The sequence below is a fragment of the Lissotriton helveticus genome, chromosome 2_1 (genome assembly GCF_964261635.1).
Source record: "Lissotriton helveticus chromosome 2_1, aLisHel1.1, whole genome shotgun sequence".
Lineage (NCBI taxonomy): Eukaryota > Metazoa > Chordata > Amphibia > Caudata > Salamandridae > Lissotriton > Lissotriton helveticus.
The window spans coordinates 644,007,630-644,027,291 of NC_136059.1; positions in this window are offsets into that span (position 1 = coordinate 644,007,630).

Sequence of the window (19,662 nt, forward strand, 5' to 3'; positions counted from 1 at the left end):
ATAAATAGTGGGGTCCAGACACCAGTATTTGAGATTACTGCTGAACTAGGGAGCCTGCCAGGAAGAAGAACCAGGAAAGCTGAAGGACGAGAACTGCCTCTGTGCTGTGTGCCATTGGGGTTGGCCTAGAGTGACTGCTTCTGCCTTGGGCAGGGAAAGGACTGGACTGTGCTTTCACCATCCTGCTGTTAGAGTTTTCTCCAAGAGTTTGAGGTAGAGCTTGCCTTCTGTTGGAAGTCTAAGGGATAGAAAAGACTTCAAAGATCACTTCTGGGAATCTAGAGGAACCTTTGCCAATGAGAAGAGCTGGAGAAGCTGAGGAGGAACACTGCCTCTGTGCTGTTTGCTGTCTGGGGTTGGCCTGCAGTGGCACCTTGCTGCCGAGGAAAGGAGAAAGGACTTTTGCTGTTTGTTGTGTCCCCTGCTTGAGGAAGATCTCCAAGGGCTTGAAACTGACCTTGCCTCCTGTTCTGAAATCTCAGGGACACAAAGACTTCACCACCAGCTCCCCTGAACTTCTTTGCTGGGAGTTCTTACCTGCTAACAGGTGCCTGCTGTTGTTTTGGACCTCTGGAGGCTGTTTGCCACTGGAAGCTGGAAAAAGTAAGGCAACTTCGAGAAGCACGACACATCCACACCTATTGCCGACAAATCACGGAAGAAAGCTTTGCAGTCCCTGCCCATGGCTCAAGAAATCGCTGCACGCCGCATAGAGTGCACCAATTTCCAAAGTCCGGGATCACTGCACCGATTCTGATGTAAGGCCTGCTCTGCGGCTGCAAGAACCCAAGCATCGTCCCTGATCATCACATCGCATGGAGGCGCCAGGCCTGTCGCATTGTTGGGGGCGCAGTAAGAAACCGATGCATTACTTCCCCACGCAGGAGGAAACCGACGCATCACCTCCACTCCAGTAATGAACCGAGGCATCACCTCTCCCTGCGCAGCAGTAAGGAACCGACGCAACACCTCCTCCAGAGCAAGAAACTGACGCATCACCTTCCCTGCAGCCCTTTTTGTTTGTGTGCGGGACGCATCCAAGGTACTTTGTGTGAAAAGTGTTGCACCTGCAATTTGCTTTGAACTGCACCATTTCTACCATTTGAAAATCATATTTTTATTACTGTATTGTGGATTTGTGTCATTTTGGTCTTGTTTTGTTTAGATAAAGATTACTTATTTTTCTAAACTGGCATTTGCAGTGTTTTCACTGTATTACTGTATGTGATCACAAATGCTTTACACACTGCCTTGTGCCAAGCTTCCAAGGGGGTGAGCAGGGGTTATTTTAGAAGTGTATACCCCTTACCCTGACTAGAAGCAAGGGTCCCTATTTGGACAAAGGGGCCTACCTCTGCCAACTAGAGACCCAATTTCTAACACTGGCATTAATCAATTCATCAATAAAGAGAGAAGCGTGTAATATATCTGGCTCCAAACCCAGCGGTTACCTGTAACTCTGTAATCTCACAACCATCAACTGATTTTTAAGGACTCTCATTTTCTGTTAGAGGCATGCTTCATCATAGTATCCTTGTACCAGGAACTATTGCCCCCGCAAAAGGCTCTACCTTGTTGCAAAAAGGAGATCTTTGATATTGTTCAAAGGATCCTAAGACTAAAAATACCTAAGTAGTCTTGTATTTTTTTTTTATATTTCTTTGTATTGAAACAAGGCATCAATAAATACACCGGTGCATAGTACAGAAGAGGGTCAATCAACGTCAACATTCAATACAAAAGTTCATGGCCGGGGGGGGAGGGGAGCCATACATCAATATCATAAACGCTTATTCAATCGGGTCATGGGAAAGTTGGATCATCAAGGACTACATTTGCAGGTGGTACACAAATATTCCCTCTGTATTCATTCCAGGGGCCCCAAATATTATTCCACTTCCGAGGACGACCCCTTGCCAGATAAACAGTTTTTTCACAGAACATACACCAATCCATACTTTCTTTCCATCCCTATATCGATGGCGGCCTATCAGAACCCCACAGTTGTGCTACATTTCGCTTAGCGATCATGGTCCCCAACGTGACCCATTAGGTCTGTGCAGTATTTAGATCCGTGGGCTCCCAGATATTTAGCAGGCATCTCCTAGCCTCCGGCAAGAGAGCCACCCCTGTAACTTCATGCATGACCTTGTAAACAGAGCCCCAATAATTCACCATATGTCGACACTCCCAGATGATATGAAGGAACGTCCCCAATAGGCCACATCCCCGCTTACACAAACCCTCCTCCGCTAGACCCATTTTAATCAAACGTGGACCCGTGACATAAACTCTGTGGAGTATCTTAAGCTAGACAAGTCTCAATCTTGCTGGGATCGCGACCTCCTTTGGAGAGGAGATCGCCGATTGCCAGTCCTCATCATCAATTTCAAGGCCATCTCGGGTCCACCTCTCCCTCAGATCTACCAAAAGATAAACTCTGTGATTAATCAGTTTTTTATACACCAAGGAAATGGTGCTATCGGGCATATGTCAATCTAGTATACGGTCCTCCAAGGGGGATGCCTCCGGTATCCTCTCCCCCTCGGGGAAGACCGATCGCAGTGCATGTCTGACCTGCGCATAATGAAAATACTCCGTACCACTCAGCTCATATTCCTTTTGTAGGTCAGCAAATGATTTAATCTTTCCCTTCACCCAGAGATCACCTACAGTAGTTATTCCAATCAGTTCCCATTTATCAAAACCCTTTGTGTTCCATAGTTTTCCAAATCTGTCCGAACCAAAGAGTGGGGCAGCCAGAGTCAAGCGGTCTTTCCAACCAAGCGAAGTAGTAACATCATGCCATATGTGCACCGCCACCCTAGTCGGCCCTGTCAGGGTTTTTTCAACTGATTTACTGTACATTGCTCTGCTATAATTGCCACCCGGAAGCACCCACCTATCCATGGCGTAGCCGGGATCAGTCACACATCCATACGATCATGATTTATAGTCCCCAGCTGCGACGCCCAATAATATCTCTAGATGTTGGGGAGGGCGATCCCTCCGTCATACCACGGGAGCGTTAGTTTGGCCAACGCTATATGCGGCCTGCCGTCCCAGAGTAGTTTAGGCTGCAAACCCTCCACTTCGCGGAAATAGCTTGCAGGAACATAGGCATAAAGGAAACGCGGCAGGGACATCATTTTAAAAAGGGCCGCTCATCCCAACATCGAAAGTGGAAGTCTCTGCCACCCAACCACATCACTTTTCAGCCGCGCCAATGGAGGAAGAAGGTTTCGCTCATACCGGATCATAGAATCCATGGAAATATAAACACTAAGGTATTTGAACCCTTCCCTTACAATTTGAATGGGGCAGTTCCGAGGCAAAACTGGGGCGTCACCGTGTAAGACATATAAATAAGATTTCGTCCAATTTATAATCAATCCCGAATTTCTGCCATACGACGCCAACACATCACAGAGGACAATTAGAGACTTCCTCGGAGAGGAACGATAAAGCAAGATATCGTCAGCGTATAGAGAGATCCGATCCTCAAACTGTGGAGACCAATGAATACCCTTGATCAAGGGCTCCCAGCGGAGCAAAGCCGCTAGTGGCTCGAGAGCCAGCGAAAACAGAAGTGGGGAGAGTGGGCAGCCCTGCCTAGTGCCCCGCCCAAGACAGAATGGCGCCGAGACACGACCATTAACGACTACCTGCGCGAGTGGCTCAGCTTACAATAGACGTACCCAGCTAATGAACTCCGGACCAAAACCAAACTTAGCCAAAACAGTCCATAAATATGGCCATTCCACTGTATCCAAAGCCATTGTCGCGTCGAGTGACGCCACGATAGCTGGCTCCTGCAAGGTATGGGCCCTCGCAAGAACCCCATGCAATCGTCTCAGATTCAAGGCCGTATTTCGATGTGGAATAAATTCCGATAGATCGGGATGGACGAGTTCACCAATGACTTTTATTAATCTATTGGACAGTATCTTAGCCAATATCTTAGGCTCTGCATTCAACAATGAGATTGGCCTGTACGAAGTGCAGCTAGTTCTGGGCTTTCCTTCCTTATGGATCACCACAATCGATGCCAGACTGCCAGTCTCTGATCCCGGGGGAGAACACCACACTCTCGGGACTCCAAAAACATATCTCTCAAATAGGGGGCGAGTCTATCGGGACGAAGCTTATATAATTCGATAGGGAGACCATTGGGATCCATCGCTTTTCCGGTATTCAAGGATCGCACTGCCAAAGCTACCTCATCGGCGGTAAGTTTACCGTCCATAAGGTCCCGATCGTCCACCGACAGACACGGAAGCTTAATATCCCTCAATAGTAGACACGAATCTTCCTCCGGTCTATCGGAGACGGATGTATAAATATTCCAGAAGTATTCAGCAAAGCGGTCTACTATCTCCGGCGGGTTGGTCACACAAGTCCCGTCTGTAGCTTCAACCTCTGGGACGACCCGATCTGCTCTATCTTTCTTGTCTAGCCAGGCTATCAACTTACCGACCTTATCACCTGCATCATACAGACGCCCCTGTTGCTCACGACCAAGAGCCCTCGCGCTGTCAGTGACCAGCGTCCTATACTCAAGCTGCTTAAGCTGTAAAACATGCAATCTGGCGCGGGTCACCTCCTGCTCCAATTCCATTTCTATATTAGCTATTTCAGACTAGATTCTCACTACATCCTCCTCCTTGTGCCTTTTAACACCCGCGATCAGGGATAAAGCCTGACCCCTGACTACAGTTTTAAACGCCTCCCACAACGAAATTGACGACGAGACCGATCCCTCATTACCCTGGAAATAATGCTCAAACGCTTTTATCAAATCTTTCCGGATTTTAGGATCACGTAGATACCAGGAATTAATGGGGGCCACTCTACCATTGGAGCCGGTAGCAAAGCCGAAACTAAGCCAAAGAGGAGAATGATCAGATATACCTCTGGCCAAATGCCGTACTTCAACAATAGATGAGGCCTGGGCCGCAGGCTCCAGACCAAAGTCAATCCGGGAAAGACTCCCATGAGCACCAGAATGAAAAGTGTATTGCCATTGAGTAGGATGAAATAATCTCCAACTATCCTCCAAATCCAGTGTTTCCACGAAGTCCGGAAGCCATCTTTGAGCTCGCCTCAAATCCTGTGACGGAGATCTATCCAGGGTGCCAGAGACTACCCATTGAAGTCTCCCCTCAATATCAACAATCCACTAGGAAGGTTTAATACAACCTTACCCAACTCAAGAAAGGTCGTGTTCTGCAGACCCGGGGGGACATAAACCGAGATCAAAGAGAGGGTACGCCCCTCCCAACATCCCGAAACCGCAGAATATCATCCCCTTTCATCCGCAACGACCGAGTCAACAACAAACGGGAGAGAACCCCTAAGGAGGATACCAACACCCCTGGACCCAGAAGTAAAACCCGCATGCGCCACAAGCCGATATCCCTTCCTATTCACTGCCTTACACACATTTCCAACCAAGTGAGTTTCCTGTAGGAGGACCACATCTGGGGAGTGTCTTTTAAGGAATTGTATGACCACACTACGCTTGATCTTATCCCCCAACCCATTGACGTTCCAACTCAATAATCTCAACCCCCTACCCCCATCATGAAACAGAAAGGAGATCCAACCCTCCTCCGAGCCCAGCACCTTACAGGAGTTAGCTTGAAATACAATGCCTTGTGAAAACTCAAATACAACATCAAAAAACAACAGTTCTCCCCCACCTCCCCCCAAACATCCCATTACGCTACCCCCCACCCTGCACCCCTGCTTACGACTTTCAAGCCTCCCCAACTCGCAGTGTGCCTGTCGCCCCCACATCTAGACTAAACTACAAAAAGTAAGTCAGAGGAGGAAAGAGGCCTACCGATAGCCCGTTTATCCCCTTAATGTATCGTGCTAGGTGTGAATCAAAACAGTACAGATAAAGGGAAACCTTTCCCCCATTGTCCCCAGATTCCAGAACCACAGTCATCATTCCTGTTCTTGCGCACTCCCGTCTTCTCCTCCACTCTGTTTCTGGGGTTCCTGCCGGGCCTTCAAAGTGCCTAACCAGTCTGCAGCCATCTCCGGCTCATCAAAAAAATAAGTTATATTGTCATGTTCAATCCTCAGTTTAGCCGGGTAAAGCATAGAGTATTTAAGTCCCATATCTCGAAGCCTTCTCTTCACCCCCATAAAATTCAGTCTTTGCTTCTGGACTGTTTGTGTAAAGTCAGGAAAGAAACTGATGGACGACTTTTCATACTTCAAGGAGCCTCCCGATCTGGAAACCTGAAGGATAGCGTCTCTGTCTCTAAAATTGAATATCCTGCCTATCAAGGGTCGAGGCGGGGCACCGACACGCGGCCTTCCTCCCGGAATTCTGTGGGCCCTCTCGACGGCAAAAAACTTGCTCAGGCCTTTGGGGCCAAGATGGTTGGTTATGAGACCCTCCACGAAGAGATCAGCTGCCTGCCCTTCCGCATTTTCCAGGACCCCAATGATACAAACGTTATTCCTCTGGGCTCTCCCTTCAAAATCCTCCAGCCTACGGACAACACGGTCATTAGAGGCTTTCAGATTGCGTACTTCGGATTGTAGCTCCGTGACATCGTCCGTGAGACTAGCCGTTTTAATGTCCAAGGATTTCACTTTTTCATTTGCCTTTGTGAGGTCAGCCCGAATCAAATTGACTTCGATGGATACCGTATTTATTTTATGAGCCAGGGTCTCCATCTTCTGTCCAAGCGAGGATTGGATCCCATCAATGGCGGCCACTACGTCTTGTAATGTAGGCTCCGTTTCCAGGGCAGGGGGATCCTTTACTCCTTCCTGTGACTTTCCTGGTCCACTAGGCAATCCCTTAGTTTGGGCATAACGGTCCATGTTGTTTGACTGCGTATACCGTCCCCCTCTGGTGACCTTCTGCTGCCGTTTGTCCCCCTCCGGCTTGGTCGCCATTTTGGGGATACTGCTATACACGTTGGCCGATCCAGGGAGGCGGCACTCAGCAATCATTATTCGTAGAACACGTCAAGTCCCTTACTTCTGACCCTCCAGGATAGTATGCCATTTATCCGTGGCCATCGATGTCAACTGGGGTGTCCAACAGTCAGACACACTCTTCAGCCGGGTCGCGAGTGCATCCGTCAAAACCGAAAGTGAAACCAAGTGAGGCTGTGGGGACGGACCGGCCACTTCCGTTATACAGCGCCGTTGTTGTTGAACTACGCCACGGGCACTATGCCAACCCAGGCTCCGGGCATCTGAGAGAGAGAGGCCGTAAACGTTCTGAGTCCATAACTCCGGTTTCCGGGGCACCTTCGGGGTGCAGATTGCAGCGTTCAGATTGTCTTTGCTTCAACTGCAAGAATCACTCCACAGCATTCAGGATTAACAACAGGATATAATCAGGAGGCTACGGGGGTCTCGGGAGCCCCAAGCTCACGCGGCCATCTTGGATGCGCGCGAAGCTCCTCAAGTAGTCTTGTATTTTAATAAAGAAGTGGCCCCTTGGTAATACTAAAAACAGATCACATCATTTTGTGATGGATTATGTCTATACGTCTAAAGGTCAACATGGTTCAGGCATCTCATTGCTTATATAAGTCCTGTGGCCTTCATCAGGATCTTCTTAATTGGACTTCTTGTCGTTTTTAGCCTATGAACTCTGTATCAAAACTATGTTGCTCAACCGCCCTTTGTGGAAATCAACAATCATAACATACTATCCATTCGTACAGTAATTATGAAATATACAGATACTTAATACTTAGCCAACACTGAGTTATTAGAATGTTATGGTATTTAAGACATTATGAGGTCAATGGGGTTGGCACTTCCTGTAATCACACATTTGTGAAGGAAACCCACCAGGCACCTGTATCTAAATGCTACCTTCTCCCTCCTCTGCCTAAGATGCTAGGCAACATCAACAGGCAAGATTAACAGGAAAGTGAAAACATTTGCAGAACCAACAATCATATATAAGTGCAAATTACATTCAAGTGCTACATCATTATTGGTGTAAATTTAAGTTGAAAGTATTTTATTCAGCATCTCACACAAAGACCAATAAGCATCAACACTGGGCAGTCTGTTAGGGTGGGGAGAACCCCAATTCCGGCTGGATCGGTTACATGCAGTGAATTGTATCAGCCCCTTACAGCTACAGGCCACAGTATGAGATAACATTCCATATCAAACTCCTCCCCTAAACCCCAACATCCCAACTCCCGGATCCCAACCCCCCCCCCCACCCTCCGCGTCCAGTGCACCAACCGCAATTCAGGCCAATCACAAGATCCCCACTCGCCGGGGAAGTGCGTCTCCCACTAAGTTACAGAGCTTGTGCTTCAGGGCTCGTAAGCCGCAGGAGGCGGAGGTATTTGGGACAGGTAATTTCTGTGAATTCTGTCAACAACAGGGAGTGAAACGGCTGCCAAAGCTCTGAGAATTGTGAGATATCCCCTGCCACCATCAGCGACAGTTTCTCCATGCCTAACACATGCCACAACCTGTGGAACCAGCCCGAGACTGAGGGTACCGTGGCCGTGCGCCAATGGATCAAGATATTTTGTACTGCTGAGCCTAGCGCGATGGCAATCTGTCTACCCCTGCGAGATCTGAGTGGGTACATCAGGCCGTTCGGGAGCCCCAGTAGGGTGTAAGCAGGGAAGCGCGGTAGTTCAATGCCAAAATGTGTATCAATGTTGTCCAGTACCTCCTTCCAATATGCAGCCAGGAGAGGGCAGTCCCATAGAATGTGTGTAAGTGTACCTCGGTGACCACACCCCCTCCAACACACAGCCTCCTTGCTGCGGTCGAATTCGTGGACCCGCTCCGGTGTGTAATACCAATAGGTGGAGACTTTAGTTAGTGTGTCAGTAAGGCCCATATGGTACGCTGAATGCCTTGCCCGATAAGATACGTTCTCCCACTCCTTAGGGCTCAGTGTCCTCCCCAGTTCCCTTTCCCACCTCTCTCTTCCCGGGTTATAGAAGTGCGTGGATGGAGGTTGCAATAACTTATACAGGTCTGTAATCAGTTTAGAGTCTGAAGTGCGTGTAAGCAGCCATTGTTCATAAGGTAGAAAGCGCCTGTCAGCAGTCTCCCTCACCTGAGGCTGGAGGGCCCAGTGGCGTACCTGCATATAGCGGTGTCTCTCAGGCTCAGGGAGTGAAAACTCCTGTCGGAACTCTGTGAAGGGGATCACCCCGCCTTGATCGTATATATGGCACAGGGCCCTACACCCCGCCTGTCTCCAGTGTGCAAACGCTCCCCGCTCCATGCCCGGGGTAAAGTCAGGGTTATCCACCAACGGCGTAAGCGGCGACGGGAAGGAGGTGAGACCACACGCAGTGGCGGGGGCATCCCAAACCCGTAAAGGCACTCGTGTAACAAAGGAGGCGTACAGATTTTTAGGACGGTGAATCCGGCGCAAGAACGGGACCTCCTGCAAGGGTCGCCCCGCCACCGCCTGGTCCTGAAAGAGCCAGTGCTTATCGGACTCCCACCTACTCCATTCCACAAGACAACGTAACTGCACCGCTCGGAAATATCTACGAAAGTCCGGGATCCCCAAACCCTCCCATTTCAGGGGACAATAATGAGAGGGGACTACGCATTCTAAGTTTTTTCCCCTGCCAAACAAAACGTGAAACGTCCGCTTGTAGCTGCTGAATCCACCCAACCGGAGGCTGGAGCGGCAGGGCCCTAAACAAATACAGCACCTGCAGGAGAATTGTCATTTTAACCGCAGCAATCCTGCCCAGCCAGGAAAGGATACCACGGTTCCAGGGGTGCAGCTCCTCCTTAATTTTAACACCCAGGGCTGTGTAATTGGCCGATACCATGGCCGGTAGGGTGGGCGCTATCTGGATCCCCAGATAGGGTACCGCTTCCGACGACCAGATCATTGGGAATCGGTTCAGCAAATCCGTTCTGGTGGACGGGTCTAAAGAAACATCCAGGGCCACCGATTTCCCCATATTCAGCTTAAACCCAGCGACCGCGCCAAAGGAGGCCAGCTCTTCGACGCAGGCCGGAAGGGCTGTCCGCGGCTCGTCAAGCGATAGGATGACGTCATCAGCGTAGAGGCTAATAGCGTGTGTAAAACCACCCATCCGTATGCCAGTCACGGCCTGGTTATTACGTATACGTTGGGCGAACGGCTCCATATAAAGAGCAAAGAGCAGGGGTGAGAGTGGACACCCCTGCCTGGTGCCCCTCTCGTTGTTAAAGGCCCGAGAGGCAAACCCATTCACCCGAACCACAGCAGTCGGGTGCCTGTAGCAGTTGAAAACCATGGTGCGGAACTTGTCCCCTATACCTGCCTTCACTAGCACCTGCTCCAGGTAGGGCCAGTGTACTCGGTCGAACGCTTTCTCCGCGTCCACCGTTAACATCATCCGTTCCCCTGGAATCCGGGAGGCCTTTTCGAGCAGATGGACAATCCGCTTTGTGTTGTCAACCGTCTGTCTCCCTGGAACGAAACCTGCTTGGTCAGGGTCAATGAGACCTGATAAGTGCGGGGCCAAACGAGCAGCCAGTATCCCAGTATACAATTTCAAGTCGACATTCAGAAGGGATATCGGCCTATACGATCCACAGTGCGCCGGGTCCTTCCCGGGCTTGGGGATCACCGAGATCGACGCTCGCAAGAGATCAGGCGGAATAGCCCCCGTCGCGGCAAACGAGTTAAAAAGTCGGGTCAGGATAGGGGCTAGCGACGTGCAAAATGTTTTGTAGAAAAGCGCGGTATACCCGTCCGGGCCCGGTGCTTTGCCATGCTTAAGCCGAGCGATGGCAGAGATCACTTCCTCAATTCTAATGTCCCTGTCCAGTTGTTCAGCCTGCAGGGGGTCCAGGGAGGGAAATGCGACCGAATCTAAGTAAGCGGCCACAGCCGGTTCATCCGGAGGGTCTCCAGTGTAGAGTTCCTCGTAAAACCCACGAAAAACGGCCGCGATGTGGGCGTCCTCCGTCACCGTGGTCCCCGCAGGATTAGTGATCGCCTTTACCAGCTGACTCTGACGTGCCGCGCGGAGTCTGTTGGCCAGGAGCTTGCCACAACGGTCACCTCCCGTATAAAAGGTATGGCACAGCCGGAGTGCGGCGTATTCCGTTTGGTCTAAGTCCAGAGCCGCCAGGGCCTTCCTAGCCCCTTTAAGCTGTCGCCATATTCTAGGGGCCCCTGTCCTGCGATGAATCTGTTCAAGCTCGCGAACCTTATCAGTGAGTTCCTCCCTCTTAGCCTGTCTCTCTTTGTTTTCGGCAGAGGAGATCGCTAAGAATTCCCCCCGGAAGACCGCTTTCAGAGCTGCCCACTGCGTAGCCCGGGCGGTGTCTCGATTGTCATTGTGCAACAGGAATTCCCGGATAGCTCCCTCTATGCGGTCCACCACCACCTTCCTGTGCAGCAAAGTATCTCGCAGGCGCCACGTGCGAGGGGGAGGGTCACCGGCAGCAAACTCATCGTGGCATCGACCGGAGCGTGATCCGAAAGGGACAGCACTCCTATGTCCGAGCCTGAGACCAGCGCCTGAACCGGGGCAGTGACCAGCAAATGGTCCAGCCGTGCATACGTCCTATGCGCATGGGAGTAATACGAGTAATCTCTGTCCGCTGGGTGCAAGTGGCGCCAGATGTCCAGAAGCCCCACCTCCGCCAACCATTCCTTGCCGTCGGCCGAGAGCTCCCCGACCTGCGGGTAGCGCTGTGCCGACCTGTCCATAGCCGAATCAAAGACCAAATTAAGGTCCCCCCCTATAATGACATGTCTATCTTGTGAGGCCGTGATATCCTCGACCGCTGCTCGCAGGAAGCGTTCTTGCCGTTCATTGGGGCTATACAGGGATCCAATAGTAAACGTAAGACCCCCTATTCTGAATCTATAGGCTAACAGTCTACCCTTTTGTTCCGTAAGCTTGTGGAGGACCTCCCCTTTAAAGTGACTGGACACCAGAATCGCCACCCCCGCAGTCTTAGAGGAGCTAGATGAGAAGAATTGTGACGGGAACTTATGGGAGCGCAATCTATGTGTGTCCTGCTGCAGCAGGTGTGTCTCCTGTAAGAGGCAAATGTCAGCGCGTGTATTCTCAAGGAGGGAGAGCACCGCCCGCCGTTTGACAGGGTTGTTCAGACCCCTAACGTTCAGGGTAACTACTTTAAAAGAAGAAGGAGGCATAGAAGAAGGAGAGGCAGCAAGCAATAGGGACCCCGCCCGCTGGGCGGGGCGCAGGTGCCCACAATGTTAACACAAGCAGCAAAGCAGAAAGAGAATCGCAAAGGTGTAAGTAACCTCCCGACGCAGGCAAACCAAAGTGTAGGACCACCTTCAAAACTCCCAACATTCGCACTGTGCACTGGACGGCCCCCTCCCCCATCCCAACTCCCGGATCCCCCCCCTTCCCCTGCAACAACCCCTGAACTGTCCAACTCCCCGGTTCCCCTCCCCCCTCCCCCTCCCCCATCCCCAAACGGCCCCAAAGAACCCATTGTCCCAGTCCGGTCCTCAGCGGACAAGTCTGTGGAAAAGCACAAAAGTGGACGTTCAGCCACTACGCATCAACCCGCCTCCCCCCACCCTCCAGGACCCCCAAACCTGCATCACACCAGAAGCGTCGGCAATCTCCCCCTGGAGAACATCTTATGCAGTCAGCGCCACATCATCAGACGCCGTGTCCCTGGCCACTCCTCTCACCACGTCGTCCATCTCAGCTCGAATGGTAGGCGAGTCCGGCCGGCCAGAAGAGGCAGAGGGCTGGCGCCCAGGGACCGACCGCCAACCGTCTCTGGCGGCGCGCCAACGATTCGGAGTCGGGGCCTCCTCGTCCGTTGCAGTGATGCCCAGGACACCACAAGTGTCCTGGAGAGAGCGTAGCTGATGCAAGGTCCCGTTCCAGCGGAAGATGATGCGGAAAGGATGTCCCCACGAGTAGCGAATGCCCTGTTCCCTCAGAAAGTCAGTGGCAATCTTAAAGGCCCGCCGTTTCTGAAGGGTGACCGCTGACAAGTCCTGGAAGAGGGCCACCCGATGACCACGAAATTCCAAAGTGGGCTTCAGTCTCGCCTCTCGGAGGATTCTTTCTTTGAGAGGGTAGTCCGGCAAGAATGCTAGAATATCCGGGGGGGGGAGCGGAAGATCGGCGCCAAAGGCCAACTCTATGCGCCCTATCTATTTGAACTGGAAAGTCGGCCGACTCCCCCAGGACCTCCCTAAATAAGTCTCTCAAGAAGCCGGTCACGTCCTCCTCCTCCGCTCCGGAAGGAACTCCCCGGACACGAATGTTGTTTCTCCGGGACCGGTTTTCAAGGTCCTCGGCATGTGCTTGGAGGTCAATTTGCTGGTCTCGTAGCCTCACCACTTCTTGCTGCAGCTGTGAGATCTCTTCATCCCGGGCATGACCGGCTTCCTCCATCGTGGCCACCCTCTCGCCCAGTCCGTCAACCTCTCGTCGCACCTCCCGCACCTCACCAGCCACTTCTTGTTTGAGCGTCTGGAAGTCTTCCCGCAGGGAACTAAAGAGGGACTCCAGGAAGGATCTGGTGACCGGGGGTTCCCCACCTTGCGCTCCCTGGGAGCCTCCCTGGGGGCTCGGAGATTGCAGCCCTCGATCTTGTCTTGCAGCGTTTCTGTTCAGCATATCCGGTAGGGTCCGCTCCCCTTTCTTGGGCCCTCTATTGCCGGCCATCCCGCCTGCTCTGGCGCAATCCCGTGCCACGTAAGACGCCGCCAATCCAGCCCAGCCGCTCCTTTCGTCCCTCGGGGCCCACAAGCAGTCCGTCGCCTGCACTCAAGGAGCACCGCCCCTCAGCCACAGGCCCCACGCTCCGTCCACTTCGCAGCCCAGTCCAGGCAACGCCGCGTAGGCCACAATCCCGGGGCTAATCCAGTGACCGGCAGGTGCAGTGGAGGGGCACCACACAGTCACCTCGTCCGTTCAGCAGCCACCTGGGCGCTCAGGGGCCTCACTCGCCGCGCTGTCCTCTGCCTGGGCCGGCCGAAACCCCGGGGCCCACCGAAACTGAAGATCAGGTACTCTGGGCAGACCCTCCAGCCTCCAGGGCCACAAAGCACAGGCGTGCAGACCAGGCAACCAGTCTCCTCACCTAGCAGCAGTTCCGTGGGGGGGCAGCTCACCCCACCGTGGCCCAGCACACCGCTATCCCCTCCGCACTGGGGAATGCCAGACAGGCCCACGTGTGTAAAGTCGCTGGAAGCCTCCCTCCCCCAAGGCAAATCCAGAAGCAGGAGGGTCGGGGACTGCCAACGTCAATGAGGGTCTCTTCCCTATGCTCCGACCCCTGCCGCTACTTCCACTCCTGGCGGACTGTCTCCCCCCGCCGGTGCCGGCACGGCTGCTAAGGCCTCCGCAGTGTCTGAGAGCGAGATGTGCCCCCAGCCAGTAGCCCCCGGGGGTCCTCTCCGTTGCTCCCGGAGCCCGGGGGCCTCACCTCGCCTGCCCGGCTCCTCCTCCCCTCCAGCCGGTCACCGGTGAGGTCCCTGCTCCACCGCCGGGTGTTCCGGGTCCGCGCCTCCGTCCTGAGCGTCTCTGCCGGGGCCCCGCCTGCAGCTCAAGGCTCGCGGCCCTCTCCAGCCCAGGCCACAGCCGCGTCCTCAGGTCTCCAGCAGACCGGCCGCCAGGGGGGGGGGACGAGCGCTCCTCAGATGTGGCGCAGCCCTCTTCTGGACCCCGGCGAACAGCACCGCGGGCTCTCGGTCGCAGCCCCCACCAGCTCCGCACTGGTCCTTCAGGGCGTCCGCCTCCACACCGCCCCTCGGCGCGATGCCGGGTTCAACGCCTCCGGTCAGACCCTGGGCGCCATTGCGCAGAGACTCCAGACTCTGCCTTCGGCGATACCACACACCACGGGGCCCCTTCACGAGCCGACAGTAACTCGGCAGCTCCCTCTGCTCTCCCCGCTCCGCCAAGCGATTCCGGGGGGAGAATAAGCTCAGATTAAGGCTTGGGGCCTGGATGGGCACGGGAGCTCGGGAGAACACGTCCTCCTACGCCGCCATCTTGGCCACGCCCCCTTTGGTGTAAATTTAAATGGTGGATGGGAACACTTATGTGCAAAAACACGTGGAGGAACAAAAATGACATTCAGGTGCACAAATACATTTGGGTGCAAAATCACTGTTGATACAGAGTCAGCACCAGTGTATTGTACCATTTAGGTGAAAAATCACACAGTAAAGAAAGAGTAATAAGATGTTATATTAGGTGTAGAAAGTGTCATATTTATTTACAGAATTGCATTTCGGTTTGAAAAGTTCTCATTTTGGTATCACGTTTAGTTGGAAAGATGCATTAGAGTACCAGATGTGTGGGTGGGTATGTGCTCAGGAGCAAAAATTACATCTAGGTGAAAAATCAGTAGAAAACGTGTTTGAAAAAAATAAATCTTATTGGGACAACATTAACATGTGTGTGGCTACACATCTAGATGCAAAATCACATTAGCAGCAAAAATCCCATTGAGGTGCATAAACACTCGCCCAAAATTACTATTGATACAAAGAACAGGAGTGTGGTATCACAATTAAGTGCAAAATCAATGAGTACAGAGAGTAAATATGCTAATAAAATGGTTCATTAGATGTAAAATGAGTGGATCATATTGGCTGGACTGCACATTGAGGTGCTAAATCATGCAGGGTGTGTGCCCTCACAAGACCCTCGAAAAACAATACAAGTGGATGACCATCCGGTGTAGAAACAACGATCACATACTAATTGCAAATCTAAGAACTACATTTATATGATCTTCTGTCCCTGTGACATGTGTTACGTAGGTATTACTACATAGTTGATCAAAACCAGAATTATGGAACCTTGCAGTAACATACAATGTAAGAGGATCTCAACCAATATGAGCACACACTACACTGAGAAACTCCACTTCCCCAACAACCTATGTTGACAGTACTGGAAACCGTCCCCAATGCGACCATGGCACACCTGTTCTAAAAAGAACAGAGATGGATTTTCGCTTGGCCACACATGTAACAGGACTAAACGACTACATAATGTGGGGTGAGATACACAACTCATACCCCAATGAGACATTGTCTTTCACTCTTTCAGATGCCAGCCAACTAGATATTTTGAGACTTAACCCCCAACATTGATCATAGCTAATTAAGTTAGGCTGGGCACCATTCCTCTTAAACTCATCCTGACAGGATGATAGCTTTTTTACATTTTTAATTACTATTACTTGCCCATACGCCACCTACACCACCAGTGACATGGTTATCCAATCAATTAATGATGTATACTCTTGCGCAACTCTGGGATTTAGCATGTAGTCTCTTTTTGAGGTATACTACAAACGGTTTAATTCTTACTCTCCTTCAAAAGTACACTAAAATGTTTAAATGTTTGCCCCAGTACCATGACATATCTGACATTACCATAACTCCCATACACAAGTATTAGCGATTTGCCTATATTTTGCTATAATTTGATATCTTTGATATCCAGTGGAATCAACCCACCATTAGATTAAATTGATTCCCAACTCCGCTCCAAGATGGCGCTGGTCTATCTTTCTTCTACTCACCAGCGGTCAGGGGATGGACCAGAACTGTGGGTGTGCCATTATGACACATACTGCAACCTTTTCTTTCACCGGCTCTGCTCCCTTGCTCACAGGTGAGCAGTAGCCAAGCCTGGTGTAGGTTACCCACTTTACGTGGCGACCATCATCCGTAAGTAAATACTTCAAATTGTATGAGAATGCCACCCAAAATGTGGCGGGTGGCTAAAACAAGGGGACCTGGATTTCCTAATAGACTTCTGCCCTCTTTACTTTTAAACCAGGCAGCGCAAAGCTTTTGAAGCGGGACTCCGCTAATGCTCATGGAACTTTAGCCAAGCATTTGTAGCTTTAAGATCTCTTCAATAATGAATCTAAATTCATGTTTTATCCCAGCACTGCGCATGAGGGAGGAGATAAAACTTGAGATAGACCTTGATTGTACCTCATCCATGATGTGGATACTTTTGTGTAATTGCACTCGCTTTACTCTATAGACGATGTGTTAACTATAGTCACTACTGTTTTTGTACTATCTGCGAGAGGTCTTCACATCTTGCATGTAGCTGGACAGATGCACTACATATGTATGCATACCTACACAGAACTACACATGAAGCATCTCGAGGTATGTCCTGGGCTTCACCTCTACTCAATGTTTGGCTTGTTTTGTGAGACCATGCCCACTTTATCCACAGGATGATATGATCTCCATTACTGTGGTTGCTGCTGTTGCGTATTGATTATTTTTTTTACTGTTATACCCACCATGCACCGCATGCAGCTGGAATTGCATTGCTCGGCCATACAGATTCACTTCTAAGAGTTGTTGCTTAATGTTATCTTTGCTCTCTTTTAATCCCCCCAGGTTGGTTCACATATTGATTGCATCAAGGTATACTATATACTTTAATGAACTGGGGTCTAGTACATCTTTAGGTAACACATGTACCTCTGAACGTCCTCCCCATGAGTAGATTCATTTTCAGCCTTCACTGTCCTGACAAATTGCCTCAATCATCCTTTTGACACATTCATGGCAAGAAACATGTTGACCTTCACCTGTATTTAGAGCCAACTTGGATTGTTATATCCGCTTCAGCCTATACCTGTTTTTAGCATAACTGAGCGTTCCATACATTAAACATTTGCTTTGTGAATACCTCGAGTTATTTTTAATAGACCACTCTACTCACTCACAGCACTTTCACATAGCACTTCACACTTCACTACGGCACCTTAAAAGAATTCCAACAAAAAACCCCTGTGGGACCCGTTGTGCATTGCAGTGCTGGACCAACGTCAGATCCCCCGACTTGATACCTCATGTATCCGCAACCTTTTTATTTCGCAATAGGAACTGCACACCTCTGTGTATAGCTAAATCACATCAAACATCAACCAGAATGCAGCAATATTTTTAAGAAACACAAATGTGCCACAATTGTAGTGCATGAATGCTTACTGTCACTGCATGTTCTTGTATGGGAGTGTAGGCAGACAAGCTAAAACACTGAGCAGCTAATAAGCATGATGGTGAGAAAAAAATTCTCCACCAGACCTGATTCCAAATGAGAATGACATTAAGCTAGAGCTCTGACCCGAAGCCCTTTTTAGGACGCGTTTTTGAGACCTCTTGTATATACTTTATTATATACTTCTCTGTGTGGGCTTAAGGCCTGCCCACTCCATTTCATTTGAATGTTTCAGTGTCCTTAAAAAATGCTTGCTTGCTTGTGGTCAATCCTTCCTCTTTTTTCATTTTCATTTTCTCTAACAGAGCAGGGACCAAGAATACTATCTTTATGCTTTGGTTGTGTATCTATTGTTTGGGGGACTGCTTTTTTGTTATTTCTTTCCTACTCATGATACACTGTGGGTACTGTTCAGCTTCGGCACCCATATTTTATTGCGTCTTCCCACCAACCCCCCTTACCCTGTAGTTGCTGTCATCCTTCCCGCACTTCCACTCCGTTGCTCATTTAAGCCAGGTGTGATTTCAGTGCACAAATCGATCAAGTGAGGGTAATGTGCTTTCTTTCAATTGTGCATCATGGTGGCTGCGTGCATTATGTTTGTCTACATGGGCGCCGTGCTTCATGTTTCAGCATGGTGCCCGCTTTCATACTTTGCAAATATCTGTTTTGTTTATTCCCTAACATTCTCATTATGTGGCCTCAATTTGCTTTGCCATTTCTTTCCTTGTTTACCCTCGTCTCCATCGTCTGTCTTTGCACCCTGCCACTTTCCACTTACCTCTGTCTTTAATTTTGTGTTATTTTCCAATGGTGCTTCTTCCTTCACCTATTCACCCGGCTTTCTCCCATGCCGCTCTCCCATTCTAGAACATTTTGTGAACTGTGCATCACAGGGTAGACGTTAAGTTTGTAAATTGCAGGCTGTATTTCATTGTCACAGTAAAGGTTTGCTAGCGCTATATGTTTCACAAAGAGAATATTTTTGTTTAATAGGAAATGTGATCACTTTTCTAGTTCTATGATTAAAAATGTAAATGTGTTCTAAGTTGGCTTTCAAGGTGGCATCATATGCCCTTATACAAGTTATGATGCATTGTTTTTCTCTGGTAGCAGCGAGAGGGGCTTCCATTGATTGGGGTTCCTATTTTAAAGGGTGTCTGGTTTCAAGGCATTACATGAATGTTTAAGGCGACAGACACTCTGAGGAAGCTGAGCACAGTAAAGTCTCTTCAAAGGTGTACTTAAGGTTACTAAATGACAGAACCCATGTGTTTGTACGCTCCTTGAGTCTCTTGGAACTGACAACAAGTTTGCTTTTGCTTAAACCAATGGTACTGATGTGTTGTCCTTGCAAGAATGAATGGTAGGTAGTGTGGGCTCGCTGGGATTCGAACCGTGGCAATGCCGCTGGACACAGATTCTTGATGTATGGAACTGGCATTTGTTACACTGGAAGGTCCTGTGCAAAAAAACGATGGATTTAGGCCCAGATCTCTGTACTGGGGTGAATATATGACATTGTTCTGCATTCTGTCTATCAGCTGTTTTTTTTGTATTTGTCCCCCCGAGTGGGACGGGTATGCTCAGACGTGAGTCCCATGCTCTCCACACCACTGGAGTCAAGCTATCCTGGCTGGTGACGGCTGATAGCCAGAATCCACCGGTCCTAGGATGC